Source organism: Anser anser (genome assembly GCF_964211835.1).
Source record: "Anser anser genome assembly, chromosome: 4".
Lineage (NCBI taxonomy): Eukaryota > Metazoa > Chordata > Aves > Anseriformes > Anatidae > Anser > Anser anser.
In genome coordinates this window covers 39169155-39189642 of record NC_139724.1, presented here as the reverse complement: position 1 = coordinate 39189642, position 20488 = coordinate 39169155, and the positions used below count along the sequence as shown (strand labels likewise).

The 20488-nt window shown below is 34.1% G+C and overlaps 1 protein-coding gene across 10 annotated transcripts in view; it reads right to left on the bottom strand.

The window, feature by feature from the left end:
* Positions 1-20488, bottom strand: part of LOC310898586 (uncharacterized protein) — a 301122-nt gene that overhangs the window by 38385 nt on the left and 242249 nt on the right. For 6 of the 10 annotated variants that reach the window (XR_014583460.1, XR_014583461.1, XR_014583474.1 and 3 more), the window contains 2 exons: positions 17967-18090; positions 9693-9820 (listed from right to left, as the gene is read on the bottom strand). The gene's annotated coding sequence lies outside the window, so the exon portion shown is untranslated. The other 4 variants (XR_014583464.1, XR_014583467.1, XR_014583463.1 and 1 more) reach the window with 3 other exon arrangements.

Below are 20488 nucleotides of genomic sequence, written 5' to 3'. Positions count from 1 at the left end.
GCGCTCAGTTCAAAGTGGCATCAAAAGAAAAGAAGTATGAATGTTAACATTACTTATCATATTTAGAAAAAAAACACAATCACGAATCTCCTTGATTAGTCTCCTAATGATGTTTTTCTTTTCCCTTTGCATCACTTAGGCAATGTTATTTTTAAGTGCATTTATTATTGCACAGTATTTATTCTTCACTGATATCTCCTTCAAGAGTCTCCTCTTCCTGATTAGCAATTAAGGATTATATTCTTTTTATATACAGGGATGGTGGTTGCCACCCCTCCACTCCCCTTCCCCAAAACAAAGTTTTAACTTGAAGGAGAAATGAGTGAACCTCAGTCAAAAACAGGGGATCTGAATCAATTGTAGCTTTGGAAGTTTCGTTTTGTGGACTCCTAGTTAATATGGAGTGGTACAGTTTTGCTCCTTTAGAACAACTACTGAAATTCTTGTTGAAATAGAAGGATGCATTCAGTATGTCAAAGACATTCATTATTCCTGTGGTGGACAAATGTGGAAAGGAGGAGAAAAACATGGGTAGTGACACGAAATAGCACACGTCTCTGCTGATCAGCAGACCAGATCTATAAAGCTGAGACAATGAATTGCCGTTTAGAAATTAACCTAACTTTGAAGGAATTTTGAAAAGGCTACTATATGAGTGCATGCATAATGATACAGGTGTGATTTATCTAGAAAACTATTTCTGAAATGCAAGCTCTTAAAAATGCAAGGTTTTTTTTTTCCCGTTTTAATGGAGATATTGCAGAAACTATTATGTTATAACTACAAAGACAACTTTTTTAAAAGAAAATTGGTTTACTGTAGATTTAAAGGTTTCCAGATAGTTATTTTTTGTTTGTTTTCAATTTGGAACATAAAATTTTATTATTAGAAAAATATTTTGAAAAATTCATATGTTCTATTTTGTTTTGGTCTTGAATTTTCTCTTTAACAAAAAAAACAATTTGAAGAATGAGAAACAATATCAAACTAAAAAATAAAATAATAATTTGAAAAATTCAGAACTCAGGGCTTAAATATTTTTTCTTTTTCCTCAAAGCAAAATAAACCACATTAATACTTAGATGCAGCTTTCTTTTTTTGCAACAACATCTCTACCAGAAAAGCATGTGTATGTTTATATCTCTACTACAAACATTACATTCTGAATATTTGTCTGTTACAACGTGAAAGTTGATTTTTTTTCCTCTTGAATTGACATCTTTTTACTATCAAAATTTGTTCCCAGAACAGAACAAGAAACCTGCAGAGAATGAATAGCAAAATAAGGAGGAGAGACTTGAATCTTCCACACAGAAGGTGGCAGAATGTAGCTCCCTTATCTGCTATACATAGTACACATACAACACACTGTAATTGTCATTTCCATTTCAAAATCAATAGATTCTAGACCTATATCATCAAGGACGTGCTGGAACCTCTTCCCTACCCATATTAGCCCTCATCAAGCTGCTTATGGCTGCAAAGATGCCAATCAGTTACTGCAAAGGAAATTCACTGCATGCTCATAATAGCTTTGCAGGCTGAGTCTGTCAATCAATACAGACATCTTGCCGTGCATTGCACTTGACTCTGTCAATTTATGCTGATACATGGATGAAGCTCACTGACCAAGTCTACATAAATAAACAGGGTGGGCTTGTTAAAATAGTACTTTTTAAAAGCACTTTTACCTTAGTGAAAGGCATCTTTAACAAGCTAGTAACACCAACAAATGGATGTTTTAATCAACTGAAAGTCATCCATCTCCTTAGGATCAGAGTTTGAGTGTATAGATTATCCTGCTTATTAAAGTCTTTATCCCATCCTCAGAGTCAATGGTGGAGTCCACATTTTGGGATAGAGAATTGATTCCCAATGAGTTTAAATTTGGCATTGTTGTTGTTTGTTTTTAATCCAAGTTTGCAACTTCTCTTACAGTATTTAATAAGAGCAGAAAAAGTTTCAAAAAATATGATTTTTTTTTTCTATCTAAAGTACATACAAAAGTAAAAGCCTATATTTTGCATTGCTCAAGCCATAGTTAAATGATTTACTATGTAACTGAGAAACTTAGACTTGGTAAACTTCAATTCAAGACTGAGCACACTTAAGTAACTGGACAGGCTTATTTCACAAAGATTTCACATAGTAGAACATCAGATGACAAATCTATTTTGTCACTGAAGAGCTTTACAACAGCTATGCAAAGTGGGTAGAAAGTATTCTCAAAGCTCTCTACATCAGACACTCATTTATAGAAGGCTACTGCTAAGTGGTCACTTCATAAGGCTGGTATAGGAAAAAATATGTTTTTAGGAATTTTCACATCTTCTCTTTTTGCTGATCTAGATTTGTTACTGTTATGTTCATTACACAGTAGCTAACTGTTCATGCCACAGGCTATGAACAGCAAATGAAATCAAGGTTCTAAAAAGAAAAAATCCTGTTTTGTATACATTTCCTTTCTGAAGGAAATCATTTCCTTTTTCTGAAGGCTGAAAAGGCAATAAAGTATAGAAAATGTAAATGTATCCAAACAGAATTTGTATAAATAAAATTTTTCAAAATCATCTGCCATCTGTGAGCTGACAACGATCAATTATGAGCAGGCCATGATTAGGGATAATCACTATTTCAAATCAACAAATAAAAAAAGCGTTAACAACATAGTGTTGCAATAACATAGGTGTTCTGAAGGCATATGCTCTTCAATTTTTCTTTTTAGAAACACTGTTAGACTAAGAGAGCAGATATCACCTACGGCTCTGTTTCCTAGGAAATTTGTCTTTCTCCTTGTCTTCTATAGACAGACAATGTATTTTTTCAACTGACTAAGAACCAGCAGGATCTATTGTTTGTCATAGAGCTAGTCTGCTGATAGAAAAAAAAGCTCAAGAGAATCTATTTTTCTTTTTTAGTGATGCAAAAGAATGTGTTACAAAACCATCTGTTAGCTTCACTGGCTATCCAGTCAGCATCTATTTTCAAAACTACTTGTTTGGCAACATATACCACAAAAACTATGTTAATGTTGCATGTCAAAAGCAAAGAGGAAGGCAGCTGACAGTTCTGTTATAAAACATAAACAAACAAAGAATTTCAACTCAATGTTTGTGATGAACCAGAGGTGCAGCATTCAAAAACATCATCCATAACCTCTCCAGAATAAATGGAACTGGTAAGTAGTTATGAACTCTCAGGAAAGGTGTACCGCACTATGATGTGTGTTGCTCTCCTGATGGCAACAGAAGTCAACTGAAGAGACTACAGCCTTCAGTCACTGTAAGAAGTCATTTCAAGAAATTACCAGTTTCATCATTCTCAAATGACCTGTGAGATAACAGCAACTTCTATTACAGCATTTCAAGAAGAGAAAATACATTCTTTCTGATGGCAGTATGCACAGAAATGAACACTCACATCTTATTTGCAAGTTGAGGGATACTTTTAGGAAATGTTACCTACCTGCTGTGTTTTCAGCAGATCATTCTGAAGAATACTTTATAACTCTCTTGTTCTAATAGTTAAAACTACATTCTAAAATGTAGTGACAATGTCTTTTACAGAATTAATAATGATTCCTATATTATATTTGACTAATATAAAGTACATTCCATACCCTATAAATTTCCACCAACCATATATCTTTTTACTCCCTTATTTCCTAAAATGTTAATATTACCATTTCAACTGGAAATCCATTCATCTTCAGTTGTTACAAAATGCATGTTCATTTTGTCTGCTTTATTCTGCTCAATCGATTTTCTTGATTTTAAATAACATATTTAACACTGCTTATTATGGCTTATATTTAGGTATTTTCACCAAAAATTCATTATTTTGTACCCTTCAGACAAACAGCACAAATATGTAGTGGCAGCTACACATCATCCAATGCTGATGTTTATGGTTTCTCACCTGAACTGCTTCCTGGAGAGGATATAGCACTAAATCATTCCATATAGCCAAACACATTGCTAAAAACAAATAAAACCCACAACACAAATATAACCTGGACATTTAGGAACAAAATGAAATTCCATGAGAAGAACTTCAGCCAAACATATTTCATAATATGAATATACTCTGTCTTCCTTTCGTGTTTCAAAGGATTATCTGCTCTTTGCCCACTTTATTTACCAGCTTCATCACTGTTCCTGCCCTAAAGCCCAGAATGGTTCCACACGAGAGCCACACAATGATTTCTGATGGTCAGGAAAGAGGATTTAACTCCCTTTCCATGAATCAGAACACACTTTAACTATATGTTACAATAGCCTCGTGATATCATATTCAACAACATAATTTAAATAGCTTTACTAGGGGATAAAATTGTCAAATCAATACAATCATTATTGTATTTTTTGAGATATTAAATGAATCCTGCAACTTCCCATAATATCAGAGAAAATGATAGGCAAACATTGGCTATGTCTAAATTGAGAGAGCTAAAACTATCACCCCAGGCATGTGTCTGTTCACTCTTTCTTCCCAGATATACACTTATATAGATCCCAGGGTGCAGTATAGATCAGAATTGCTATGCTATGTACTGTTCAGCATGACATATGTTTTGGTCTTTATTCTGCCTTCCATGTGTTTTTGAAATTTCTATATATTCAGCTGTTCTCTGAACCAGAGAAAGCCCTCAGGATTAAGAGGCTCTGTTCTCTGGACAGCTTTCCTAATTTTTAAAGCTTTTATCCAAAGAAGTCTTGAAAGGTGATGGGCTATATCAAAACCGTTTATGCCACGAAACAGCAGTGATCAGGTGAAATGTGACCTTCCATTTGAAACATAAAAAATTGCAGTAAAGTGAAAAATTTCTGTTGTCCAAACACTTTTGAAGAATTCTGTTTCAGTCTGTACAGCTTGAACTTAATTTGCTTGAAAATATGCATGGTTGTTGTTCAACAATTACTCTAAATTGGCACCACAGGCTCTGGGGAGTACAAATAAGATTTTCAAAAAGGTTAAGCTATCGCATTTAACAGTAGCTGATTTATAATAACTCCCAGCTGAAACATACTGAATTCTTGTAGTTTTCAATAGTCAGTACTACAGGATAAAACGACTTTGGTTTACAATATTGTACCATGCCTGTAGGAAAGTGGGAATGGAAATACATTTCCTTGTTACCACTGTTTACTAACTATATGCTTAAAAAACACCTTATATCTCCTTACAAGATATTTTCTTTGCTAAATGCACACCTTCTAATGTATTAAAAATTCAGAGATTAAAACGTGTCTGCAAAAACACATAAATCAAAGAGTCTGTTCATACCTACAAATTTAAACTGATTTAAGAGATTCTGCATTTAAATGTGATCCAAAAATGGGATCTGGATTTTTGCAGAATCCTTAAATAGTAATAAAAAATCATTTAAGTTTGAAGTGATTTGTTTAAAACAGTTATTCAAAGGCATGCCAAGAGAATCAAATATTATTTCCATCATTGAAGTATTTGTCAGACACTCACACTTCTTGTCTTTCATTGAAAATACATCACATAGCATTGAATTGTTAATAGTTCTTGTATTAGCTATTGATAATACTTTACAGTATGATTAGGATGTAACAGTTTGTCTAGAAATCCCTCTTACTCATCCATTTTCCTACAAATACACACATTTTTAATGTTGAACTAATTCGTTTCAGGGTTTCTCATCCTTTAAGTATAGCTCTTTTCAGGAGTAGGTTTATGTCCAGGCCTCTGATGGCCAAAAGTGAATGTAATCAAATAAGAAAGGAAACTAATGGCAACAGAGCTCTGACTTACACAAGAAATATCCCAGCTATTGGTAGGAATACAACAATACTGGTAAACACAAAGGCAGCTTTTTGGATGGTAACACTTCCTGTTCACCTTGGTGTGACTACTAAAAACTAAGTATGCAAGTGTAAGAACTTTCACATGCCAAGTTTCAGTGCATGCCCACCACTCACCACTCATACCCATAAGACTTGCAGAAATACGCACTGATGATAATTTTTAAACAGTTAATTTAGTTCAATAAACAAAGAAGCACGGACAGAAAAGAGAAACAGAGAAAGGAGTGTTTCAGGACAGTCTCACAACGGAGGGATCCTAAAATCCTTCTGAAAGTCTGCCTGCAAGAGAAAACATTGCAAATCTTGTTTCCTTGACCTAAAACAATCCCAGCTTTTCCTAGGCCCAAAACATTGAAAAGATTCAAGACGTGCAGAACAAACTTTGCTTTTTACAAATCTCTGCTTGAGTTATTATATATTTGTCAACCCAAAATAGCCTTCATTCGCCACATCTAGGTACAGAGCCTAGATGTGTGCAATGCAGCTCTCTCAACAAAGTGTTTTGTTGATACATTTGCTGTCCTCTGAGAAACAGCTGTATCAGCTTCTTTTACTGACACATGAGCAATAGGTCAAAGGGCACTTAATTCACTCTAAAAGCCAGTAATGCACAGTCCATGTCTTCAGTGGATGAAACAGCTGCTGCAGAAGACTGCTAATTCCCCCTACCTTCGCAGCATCAAACCGTGAATGGGAAGAAAAGCATGGGCAAGATAATCTACAACGAGCCTATGACCTGGAATCAGGACGTGCTTGAAGAAGAATGAAATCAAACAAATTGAGACAGAGGTTGTTTCATTCTATTTCACAAAATAAATAATTTTGAAGACATTATAGAAGAAAAGATGAAATATGCACAAGTATTTGACTGGCTTTAAATTGTCATAGCTAAAGAAATAGAAAACAGCTTCATAGCAAAAGCAAAGAACTAAAACAAGAGCTCATAGGATTTGATCCACGCTGAAACTGTTGATCCACTTTGACCTTGGGCAAGTCATTTTACTGTTATATGTTCTGAAAGACAGTTACCATTAGGTATACTGAATTTCTATGACACATTTTGAGAAGCTTTATGAATTTTTATTGGCTTTAAAACAACTTGAAGAAATTTTCCCAAGGATTCAGATGCAAGCACCTTTTATCTTTATCAATTATAAAGACACAAAGACACATTTTCTTTTCTATGCATCTGGGAAAAGACAGTGATGGTTTTTGTGATACTCCTTCTGTGGCTGGCCAATGTAGTTTATGACAAAGGAGCAAGCCAAATGGGAAAAAAAAATAGAGAGATCTGTTCTTGTATCAGGTAGGACTTCACTAATATATAACTAGTATAAATTATGGGTGAAATCAGTGGAGTCAAATCCACATAAGAGCAGGTTAGCAGGTAATTTGGCCTGACATTTAAAAAGAGAAATTAATTAATTTGAAACATGAGATGAAATCACACAGTGAATGCTCACAGATCTTTATCCTCTTAAGTTTATCTCCAAAATACTAAAAAGTGAAATTCTAGACTTCATAAACTCTACAACGGATATAAAAATGTTGCAGTGGCAGTTAGAAGCAATGACACAGAAGGCATTCGTTTGTCTTTCAGTGGTTTATGGTAGCTTGCATGACCAAATAGTAGAAAATTTTCTATGCCTTTGATATTTAAGTTCACCGTTTCCTGCCCAGTCTCAGCCACGTGTAAGTATTGATACTTCTGGGTTAGAATCATTTTACCTGGTTGTGGGTTTGATCACTAAGTACACTGTTTTATTCTTTTTTCTACATATCCGATAGGGGATTGTTAGTTTCTTTCAAGTATTCCTTTCTAATTTCTTTTTACTTCTACACGTCTATTTCCATTGTGTTTAACAGCTAGAAAGCTAAATGAAATCTTTCAGTGAAAAAACTATGCATATTACAATGCTACTTCTGTCTGACTACACCTGCTTAACTACAGTTTTTCTGAACTACCTAACATTTCAAGTCTCTTCTGATCATAATCTTGCAGCAACACAATTAGTTCACTCTCTCTTCAATTGATTTTGTTTTGGTTTAAACACAATTCTTCACCAGATTTCTCTGACCATTTTATGGGACACATCGCAACAGTCTCTTTCTCATTAATGAAAATAGAATTAAACACACTACTTGCTTGCTTAGCTAGCAAGTGCTTCAAACCTCATCTGTCTGATAGAGCTATAAAATAGTGCCCAGGATTACTTAAATTTGTGGTTCATCTCCTTAAAAATCCCTTATAAAATCAGTCATCCTTGTCAGTGAAACCATTCCAATTTTATATCATTTAACAATTACATAACAATTAGAGTGTAAGCTTTTTCATGATTGCTGTGTGTGCTACGTAGAGGCAGAAAGGGCTATTCACCCTTGTTCAGCCTGCACCACTCATCCCTCTCATCCACACACATTCTCAGTGCCCTGATTTATCCAAAAGATTTACACGTCTATATCCTCTAGCAGAAAAGATCCTAGCTGTCCTGTGCTTTCTTTTGCTACACAGCCCCTACTCTGCAGGGGGAAACACAATATTTTAAAGAGAGCATTTTTTCTTTATGAATTTCTCCCTCAACTGTCTACTCTAGGTGCAGCATTTTATTTTATTTTTATTTTTAGGAGGTTTCCAGTCCTTTGGTGGTAAGGAAACAGATGTTTATTTATTGGCATTAGTAAATAGACTATTAAGGTCTATAAGTGTGACTGGTACATATCCCATCATTGTCTCCTTCACACATGTAAATATAATCTTTAGGTACAGGGAGAGATGGTCAGCTATCAGATTTCTAAAGCCGTTTCTTCCTCAAATTCTAATGTAAATTCTACAATATATACTCATACAATTTTTTTTCTTATGAATAAATCCTTAACTTTCTCACAAGTACAGTACCTTTTAATCATGTATTTGTATTGCCCCTGCAATTCTTAACTAATTAGATTAAAAGTAGATTAATCTCTTTCATACTTGCTAAACTCAATAATTGTTCATGCAACAATCAATACACGTTTAATTAATAGGAAAATAATTGGCTTATTAAATTAAAGTTACTTTGTTTTGCTAAGCATTTGCAATGAAATGCCATTTTTCATCTCCAACACTAAATTTAAATTTGGAGATAAGGAAGATAATCCCCTAGGCCATTTTCCAGGTTTTGAAATCAATGGGAGTTATGCACATGCAAGAAATTAAACAGAAGGCCACGTTATAAAACACTGGATCACACTTCTTAGATGGAAATCAGTTTATCCTCACTTCCTTATCAGTTCTGAAGTCACTGTTACACTTAAGTCTAACCTGACAGAGAAATCTTAGTTTTCAAAAGTTGTCAGTTACTACAGATGTGTGGAACAACACAGGAGTATTCTCTGGCTTCTCCTTTAAAGGAGTTGAGCTACCAAAAGGAGTTAAATTTTATTTATTTAATTAATTTTTATCAGGGAGGAAACTTTTGCTTGGATTTCATTACATATTAAAGACAAGAGGGTTCAGTCATGAGACAAAAAACCCACAGGAACTTAGATTCCAACAGTTAGTTTGTCCATGGAAAACGGACAAACTTGATGGAAGCCATCAAGTAGTAAGCATTTTTTTTTCCTTTTCTTTGTAATTGACAACAGAAAACTAAGACTACATTACAGATCAACTTGGATTCCACAAATACTTTAATATTAACCATATTAATTTTACAACTGAAATCACATCACATAAGCAGTAGACATGTTCCACCAAAAGGATAATTTTGGGAACCCGTATAATTTGCAAGCATAACAGCAACCTGAGGTACTGATGCAACATCATACAGATATCCAAATTAATAGTTGTTTGTTTGATATGCGTTTGTATATACTCACTCTTTTCCACAATGAAGGCAGCTGGAAACAGGAATTAGGAAACCGTAGATCATGGGCTTTCCCTGGATTGGTTTCTGGACATCCTATGTGAACTACTCTTTCTGGCAGCAATGAGGTCAACATTGTTGCTGAATATGGAAAATGCAGAAGAGAAATGTTACAGATGAAAATGTTTCTATAATTCACTATCCCAGTTTCACTCTCACACCTCTTTTTTCTCCAATATTTGTACAGATTCAATGTTTTTTCCTTTGTTTTGAAATTTAAAATCTTACCAATATTTCTCAAAGTTGTGTCATTCTAATGTCTTACTTCATATTTACTCAGACATATTTTACCCGAGATTACCTAACATTTATTTGAAGCACCTCTATATCTTTCCATAACAGCAAGACCAGGATTGTGAAAACTCCGTCCTGATTAATGAATGGGTTAATTAAATGCCCTCTATTATCATCAGCCCACAGGTAATGCTTTTCAATGTATTCATGTTATTAAATATTAATAATTATATACAGTATATTTTCTAGCCACTTGCTTTAACAAGGTGTTATGAACTACTGTAAACCTCTTTAAAATCACTGATTATCCAGTGATCATTCCTTGAATTAATGAAACTTGCTTTTATGTTTTTTACCCTTCTTACAAGTGCTAAAGATTTCTTTTTTCTGCATTTCCTAAACTGCTTATAGTCAGCATTATTCAACAGCGACAATGCTACTGACCAACTCCAAAGAAAAACTCAGCCCAAGATTTTATAGATTATAATCAGTTATTTGTAACATTAGAGAGCTTACATTCAAGGAAATGTCCTTACTGACTACAGCTATAATTTTGTATACCCTTCAATAGCTCATTACATTCTGTACAATTTTGCAAAACTTGGTCACAATCAGAAAGGAAATAAAAACATATCCCCTGAAGTATTTGTCCATTATTAAAGAAAATGTGACATCATTTTACTTTCTCCAGATTCATTGCTTTGCTTGGACAACTGCTAAAGTATGTAAGTATGTTAAAATGTATTCAGGTGCTTGGTGTCAGAATGTTTTATTAATAAAGCCAATCTTCAGATGTTCACCTTTCAATAGTAGTGGTGTCATCTGTGTATTACTTTCTCCACGTGCAGTGAAGTTTAGAGATGCTTGCATTTGAATATTTTACAATAGCAATTTAGACATATTTATTCCATTCTTTAACTTTTTTTTTTTTTTTTTTTTTTAATGAAGGCAGAGAAAGCGAAGCTGAAATGCCCTGTTTAAGGCCAGAGCTGTTCTCTCACAGGACAGATGTTACAACTTGAAAATCCTGACAGTGGCATCCCTCAAAACAGCTAGTGGCTATGACACATTAAATAATGCCGCTATATAAATATATCAGATCATTCATTTCAACCTTGTTTTCCAGACTGTTTAATTAGTAGCTAAGGATTAGCAGTCTCACAGATGAAAAAGTACAGATACAACCACTCATATGATAAACAAAAATGGTGTTTTCCTTCAGATATTATTAAATGCTGGACCTCTCAAAAACTGAATGTTGTGAAAGAGGTAAATGGATTAGATTATTTTCTGTTGTAGAGTTAACTTCAGAATTGATTTTACACCAACTGAGGATATGACCAAGTGCTTTTAAAATAATACATTACAGTTTAACCATCAAAATGTTTGTTCTTTTTTTTTTTTTTAAGCAAAATAACATTTCGAACAGATGGACAAAGCTTTCATCTTTTATGTGGAAAAAAAGACAAACTTCAATTAAAATGTTCAGAACTGCAGGTACCAACAAGTAAAAGGAGGCTTAAAGCTGTTTTGTCTAGTTTTATCTCAAAAGGTATTCATTCTCCAGCAGCTCAGTTCTCGCTGGTATTCCAGAAACAAATTGTCTCACCTAGGTTTCAATGGAATGGCACCTTTCTAATTCATACAGGCACAGTGATTATTTCCTCCTACCAACTAAGGATTTTAAAATGAATAACTCAATTATCCAGAATTATAGGGTAGCTTGGTCTGTGGGTTTTTCATCCAGCATGAAAACAAACAAATAAAAAGCACACGGGAAGAAAAGAAAAAGTGAGGGGGCACACACACAAATCTGCAGTCATGCATAGATTAAAACCAAAAGAGAAGCAAAACTTTTGCCTTTCCTTACCTTAGGGAACAAGAAAAACAAATGATGCATGTCTTGGATATCTTTCATGCAGTTCTTTGGAATCCTTAGAACCTCTGCAGGTAGTTAAACCTTTGAAAATCCGATTTATGTCAGTATTTTCCCTGACAATAGGTATCTACATCAAGTCCTTGCATGCTGGGGGCACAACAAATAATTTAGCTAATATCTGGACTAACCAATCTAAGAGCTAGGCCAGATATTTTCATAGGATCACCTCAAAACTCCTGGCAATAAGCATTACTGATTGATGTGTTCTACCCAGAACATGCAGCAGCAAATCCATAGTATGATACCAGATCCAAAAGATGAGCCCAGGAGGAGAGAGAGAAAGAAGGGCAGTTTGTATGCACATGACCAAATGCTGGCTACCCACTGCAAAATATTCGGTAACCTCTCAGCAAGTCTTATGATTTTTTTTTATTTTTATTTTTCTGCTCAGTGCTACACTAATACAGTCAGTCAACTATTTTGGTTCAAAAGCCAGCTTGCATCAGGCTGCATTGTATAGTATAAACATACTCTTTGTTCCCCAAAGTCTAATTAGCTCTTCCAAGCAATTATGGAAGAACATGGAAGTTGAAATTAGAATGATATTTTTAAGCAGTAACTTTATTCCTCTCCCATTCTTTAAACACAATATTATTTTCAAAAGTTGATTCCAAACCTCTCTCCCCAGAACTGCCTTAAAAAAAAAAAATGGACAGAGGAATGAGACAGAGTAGGCTGTGTGGATATTAGAGTGTTTTTAAGGTGTAGACAGGATTATTATTATTATTTATTTCAGAAAGACAGCTTAAGTTAAGTTTCTTCTTTGCTGTCTACTAACAGGTGGGATTCTTCAGAAAATAGATTTTTCACTTGTTGGCATTTTGACAAATTGCAATTTCAAGTCTATTAATTACAACATTAAAGTGGAAAAAACCTCTCATGGGAATAATCACATTTCATTATTTGTGTAAAACTATCACTTGATAAATATTGGATTGCAGTGATACATCTCCATATGTCAAGGTTTTTATTCATATGAATAGTCACTAATCATTACTAGAATTAGCTGTGATCTATTTTGATCTTAACAATTCCAGTGGGGTTGATTTGACATAGTGGCTGTAATTTTCAGCATTAGATCACAGTATCAGCTGAAAAAGAGGGGAATTCACCCAGTTAAAAGATGGCTCAATTTTTAAGGCAGCTTCCTCTTCCATTTCCCAAACATAACACAAAGCCAATGCTAAAGCAACATTTTGAGTGACTACTGATCTCTGCAAGCAGTCTTTGCCAAACTGCACACTGATCTGGATTTCCAACCAAAGCATGTCCCAGGGTATGTAAACAATTAACTGAATTATCTCTAATATTGAAGAGGAGATTAGGAGCCAGCAGGCATCAACATTTCTATTTTAGAGTTCCTAGCTGCACCAATTCTGTGTCAGGGAATGCTCAGAAACACTTTCATTTGAACTGCACCCATCCAACACCCAGCAAGGTACTCAGAGCCACATACAGTATATTCTTCTGCCTGGGCCATCTGCAGCACTTGAGCCAGCAATCACTCTCACCTGAAGCATTTCTTGTAGGCAATGGTTAAAACAGCATCTCACCTGGTATTAATCCACTTCTCTGTTCAAGGAAATGCAAACCTTTGCTCCCCCCTTTCCATCTGTTTCATGAAGCAGCACCTTATTATGAAATATATACCCAGGAACAGGATGACAGATTGAATAGGACATTGCTGTACCAGGCAAGTAACCACGCTAGTAGGTCAAGTGGTATATTCACTTTATTTCAGTGTAAAGATTAGGAACCATTCACATATTCGTAGGCAGGAATAACTAGGTTCTACTTCCTGGGCATAAATTAATCTCCTTTTATGTTGCAGCAATAAAACACTTGGACGTGCCACCTGGCCTGGTGCCTCTAGCCTGGTACTGAGTTGCAAGGTGTAATGGACGTAAGATGTAACCTTCAGTCTCTCCAGAAGCCATAGACATCAAGCTCCCAAATCGTGCTACAGCATTTAGATACTTTGAAGTCAGTTATAATGAAATACTTGCCTCCCTTGGAAGACCTATAAGCGCGTTCTTCACTTCAGTCCTGTTATTGTTAAAAAATATCTGAAAAGTATTCTTATATAATAAATAACAGTAATATTGTAAATAAAAATCAAGCTGTACATAAATATCCAGGGTGCAATGGTCATTACGGTATAGGAAGAAAAAGAAAATAAAGTACATGCTTTACATATGAAACAAGACAAACATGAAAAATAACTCTTATCATTTTCAGATTTCCACTTTAGCTGTTACACAGCTAAGCCCCAGGGATAAAATAATTGGTCTATTCAGAACTATTCAGAAAACTATATTTTTTTTTCCTGAAATGACAGTTGTCACAGATTTTTACTTTTTTTTTTTTTTTTAATTTATAGCAATTCATTTCCTGATCCTATGAGCTTACTGGCTGATTCTCAATCTGAAAAATCAGAGGTAGCTGGAGAGAACCAGTAAATTCACTGACTGATACTTTGATTTCCCCTTCTATCTTCACACCAGTTGAGTAATAAAAAACAAACAAACAAAACCACACAACTTCTATAGTTTTGTAGTAGGATTATTAATTGACTCCTTTACAGATAATAGCAAAAGAGGGACTTTTTTTCTTTTTTTCCCCAACTCCCCTCCCCTTCCATTTTCATCCTCTGAAACTAAAGCACCTGCTTTTATCTAGATCCAAACCAATTCCCAGCTGTTAGGAAACTCAGGGAACATTTCCAAATTCTACTCAGCTTCCTTAATTAAACTTGTCCAACCTAGAAGAGCATCCTTGTGGGAAACAGTCGTGTCTTTTTTCAAGGTTAACGTTCTTTTAACCTCCTTCAGAGCCAGTTATCTTACCACTACTGGCTTCCACAATTTGAACAAGGTCTTACTAGCACTGATGGATTACTCCAGCAAAATCTCTTCTAGTTAAAAGCATTTGAAACACACCCAAGGGGGAGAAATAGCATTAAAGCAGAGATTTATCTATTTATTGCCAGGCAGGGACTCCCTCAGAAAGGAGTAAATCAAAGATAGTTCACAAGTTCTTAGCAAAAAAGAAAAGACGATGGAATGACAAATTTTCCATGGCACTTGAATCAAGGAAAATGATAGTTTGAAACAGAAAATCATAGTAGATTATTTACACACGATCATCACTTCAGAAAGCTTGTAGAATAATGAAAAAGTTAAAATGTATGTGTATCTGTAGGTGCAAATATCCTAGGCACAGCCTCTATTTGGACTCTACTAAAAAAAAGGCTTAAATGTAACTTTCTTTTTCTTACATGATTATGTACTTGTGAGACAAAGACCATACTCTAATGCAAAACAATACTACTATGGAATGAAAAACTAAATCAGAATAAGCCCTCCAGTAAATGTCAAACAAGACACAATAATTATTAAAGTTATGTATTTTCGGCTTAATAAAAATGGTGATAACTTGATGCAATATGAATTTCAGTAACACGTACTTAAACTGAAAACTTTCATGGCTATAACATCATCCAGATACCGCAACAAATTCTAATATAATTTGTATATTTCAACTAGGCAACACAGTACTTCTCAGAAGGACTTTGGTATGCTACTTAAACTCCCCGTGAAGTCATGAAGTTTTTCCATTGATTTCAGTAGGAGATTAAATAGACCCATCTATAACAACTTCGGCCTTTTATAAGGTTGGGAGCCAGAGTACACTAAAATAATCCACAGCACAGCCAAAGAATATATATAAATCACTTTTTTTTCCTAATGCTAGAAGGTAACATTCTTGAATGAAAATATAAACATGAAATACTTCTCCCAACAGAACTGATAATAAGAGTCCTCTCTTGCAACAGGGTTGGACAAACTCAAGACAGGAATCGAAGCCATAGGTCTCCCGTAACCTAAAAAGACTGTAAAAATAGCTTGCTAAATGTACGTCACTCTGTAGCCAGTGTTGTACAACTAACATCACATCCATCTGCCTTCGGTTCAATGAGCAGGTCATTAGATGATTCAGAGACTGAGTCTGATTTCTTTAACAAATCAGTTTATCAGTTCTGCTCCTGGTTCTACAGATAATGCTGTTAAGCCTCAGAGAAAGCATAGTAACCATTTCAAAACATATGCATTTTCATCCAAATCAAGAACTATGTTTTCAGATGTTCTTTACATATGTTAAAAAGTTTCTAAGTAGAAGGGTAATTTCCAAGTGTATTAAAAAGCCTTTCTCTAAATAGCACACTAAAATAAAAACAAACCTGAAGCCTGGATCAATTTCACAAACCCATACAGATTGCCTTGCTGGTCATATTGATAGGTAGAATGAAGTTATGGAGTTTTCAAACAGCTAAATCATTTTTTAAAGTAAAATTTTAAATGATTTTGATGTGTGGTGGCCAAAGTATTTATAGTGAATTAAAAAGAATTCTTAAGTGCCCACTATAATCCCTCTGTAGGATGTTATGAATACCAATTCCCTATTTATTTCAGGAGCTTGCAGATGTCACACCAATCTCATCATATTGACAGAAAAAATCTGTTGGGACTATCTGTGCATTTCATTGTCATGATGTAATGAAACAACGCCTGTGACAGTCTACAGAGACCTGCTCCTGCTATATAGGATTACTGCAACAAAACTACTGGAATAGAACTTTCATATGAACTATTCACTTTAGCATCAAAACTGGTTTAAAATAGTATTAAATTACACAAACCTACACAACCTATCCAGCTTTGCAGCTTTTTTTTTTTGTAATGAACAAAGTCTAACTACTTTTTTCTCTTTTCTATATCAAGACTCATCTTGTGAGTGACAGTACATATTTGCTTTTCAATATGACTAGAAAATATTTTTTGTCCATGATGAACTAAAAGTACTCATATTTTTTACAGTGCCATTGTGCTCAGTTTCAAAACATAGAGCTAGATGAATAGACCATATCATATTACAAAGAAGTATTTTGGATTGTTATTATTTTTTAATTCTAGAAGTACTTGTTTATGTTCACACATGTATGCTTATTTTGTAAGATAATTTTGGTCAACATTAACAGTTACCAAAGACAACAGTTCCACTATGTAGGCAGGCACGTTTTGACCTAAATTTTTTTTTAATTCGCAATAGCATTTTTGCATCCACATCCTTCAGTGTAGCAATTCCACCTCTGGTAGTGGAAGTAAAGAAAGATGGTTCTTTGAGATTGGAGCTCTTTAATATAGTCGCAAGGCAAATTAGGTGAGATTTCACAAAAAGAAGCATTAGTCAGCTTGGAAGAAGTACTAGTAAAAGGATTTGTTTTCTTTTGATTTGTGTTAGCTTTTACTGTGTCAAACTAATGATATATGATACAATGAAGCACTACCTTATCATGAAGCAAATTAATGCCCTGGTTGGTTTAAAACAGAAAGATAGCAGTGATATTCTTTTGCTAGAAAGTTGTATATCAAATCCTACAATCAGCTTACTTTCACTGGGTTGGCTGAAAAAAAAAGAAAAAAAAAGGAAAAAGCCCAAACCAGATGCAGTTCTCAAACATACTTGCTGTAAAATGACACAGGAAGAGCAAACAGAGTATTCAAACAAAATTCATCCACATATTACGGGACATAGTGCAGTTTTCTTCAGTTTCTCCTTTGGTACATCAGTGGTAAGACAGCTTTCAGCAAATGAAAGGGTCATAAAGGCAAATATTGCATGCTCTAAATTCACTAAAAATGTAAGTATTAGTTCTGCAAGAACAGGATATACAGGATATTTGGAAATTAGGTGGGATTTTGCAGTTGAAATCTATCACTATGATAGGCATACGAAACAGATGAAAATTGTTTGGGATACTTTAAGGTCCAGAACTTTATTATCTGGTATGCGTTTAAGAGAGATTTCACATGCAAGTGTCCCAAAAAGCGCAGTAGCATAGGATTTTACAAGAAAATACATCACGATATGATGACAGTGAAAAAAAAACAAACAAAAAAACAAATAAAGAAAAATATGTCAGCATTACTCTACACACTTTGTAAGCAGGTGCCTCAGAAGCAGTATGTATATCACTGTATAGAAAAAGCTTACCTAGATAAACACCAAGCTCTCTAAAAATATAGCAGGAGAAATCCTGGTGTAGGCACATTCTTCAGGTTAACGAAGCTCTCCTCAAAGATAGTCTGCTTCTCAAACATAACAAAATTGCTCTGGACTTGAGAAAAAAAAAAAGATACACATAAAAAATCTGGAAGGAAAATCTAGAAATAGGTCTAATAATAATAGTAATAAAAGTTTCATAATTTCTCCACTCTCTTAAGGAAAAGCAAGTCAACAGGGCTCCAACAACTGTTCCAGAAACAGTTGTCAGCTGTAAGAAAGAAATTTTGACCTCCCCTGAACAAATTACTACAGTTCCAAGAAGAATTAAGAGCTAAGTTTTGCAGTTACTGCATATTCTTGCTTCTTGTTTGTCTTCATCTGTGCCCAGGACAAAAGGATTACTCAAAATGTCAGGTGTGAAAAGAGCTTTGCCTTTATTTACATTCACACTAACATCATCTGAAAAGAGCCTGGTAGGAGTGAAACTACAAGCTGGAAAGGAAGAAAATCAGAAAAATAGTATGGAATCACTAAATGTTGATCACTTTCCAGCTGCTGAACATTTTGAACTCTGCCTGTCCATAGATCTTAGAATCAAAAAGCACATATGTTTACTGGTATGTTCTCTGGATCTCATTCAGCCTCAAATCACACAAGAAGTTGTTAAACTTGGCTTATAGGTTGAATACTTCTACAATCATTGTGAGTGATTAACAATTTAATCCTAGGGACAGTGTTCAGGATTATAAATTTCTGATAACTTTTCTTTTTTTTTTTTTTAACTAAAAAGTCTAAATCCTTAATAAGTAATATTCTAGGTGAGTTTTTTATTTGGTTTTTATGTTTTAGCTTTTTAGCAATTCAGCCCCACTCTTTCACAGATGCAAAATAAATATTCTGAAAAACTTGTTTGTATATTTTAGCATGCAATTGCTAAAGTTTTTTTGTTTTTTGCCACATGTCAAGATTTACTTTTTCTGTAAGAGTAATCTTTTAATTCTACTTTCATAATATTAAAACACTTTAAAATCAATAAAGCACAAAAATCATGTTCAAGTTTTAGTCTTGAAATGTTATGTTTTGCTGTACCTTCATCTATTTTTATTGTTTTTAGTTTTATCATCTTCAGGAGTAGAAACCAGGAGTTTTGAAATCTGCAAGATTTTTTTCTACTTCACTCATGAACCTGACTATGAGTCAACTCACTGATATTGGGAGAACTTCATCCTACTATATTCATTGGATGGCATATGTGTGATACCAGATTAAACAGCAGAAAAAAAATATATATATACATATATTTATGTACACTAAAAGGAAGTGATACTTCATATAATGCCAAGAAAAGAAAAAAGGAAAAAACTCCTTGTTTGGGCTGCTATCATCTTATACTCACAAAAAGCACTGTTTTCTTTAGCAACAATTATTAGTAGAGCTTTGTTTACAAAGAGAGCTTCTGTATCAAAGTTTAAAATCTAATTAGAAACTATGAGAAAATGATAAATAAAAAGAGATAATTAAAAATGATTTTAACCAGTATACTGTTTCTTTCTATAGAAACACATTTCTGGGGTAAAGAGCACTTGAATGACATGGAATTGCATCCTCCAGAGAAGAGTCTCTGTAAATAAAAAGACAATGGGAAGGTGATTTCTTGTACCCAGCTGAGGATAACTATTACCAGCCAAATTTTATGGTAGGAGGAATCTCAAATTGTTGTTTAGTTCCTAGTGTTTAACACTAAACCAGATGAATTAATGGCTGCACTGACAATTGGAATGGGAGAAAACCTTTAGAATATTAGCATTTTATAGGAACAATGACCTTAAGACCAGAACATTTTCTGGGTATTAGTGCCAGAGAGCCACAACTAATTAAATTAAAGCAAGCCCTGGTCCAATCATCTATGATGTATATAGTTTAATGTACCTGTTTTTCATATCTATATTTTATATATTACAATATTTCAGCTTTTTTTCTCCAGTTTCCACTGCATATAAATTCTTTTGACATGAGCAGAAGCAAATATCTCAATGGCCCATGCTCATGTGCTTTTTTACACAGCAGATTAAAAGAACAGAACTTAAAGCCCAGTGCAGTGTAATTAATGTAATTTAATACAAGACAAAGATATTTCTCTTTTTAAAAAAAATGTTGTGTATGTGTATGTATGATTACATTTAGTTTTGGAATCAGAGTCACGCTTTGTGAACACACGTCACAGAAAATTAAAAATATGCAATATTTTTCAAGAAATAATTCATTGTTTTCTATCATGCAAGAAAAAGTATATTCATAGATTTTGCATTTGAAATATTAGGTTTGTTTACACTTATTGAGAAAGATAGGATTTTTTCACTTTTACCTAAAATTAAGCCTAAAATTTGAGGTTTTTCTTTTCCCCCACCATTTGGAACGTGTAAAATATTCGAAAATAGGCATGCTTAGCAAAGATGGATGTTAAAAAAAAGTTAATAACACTTAAAAGCTTAACAAGATAATAGACTGCT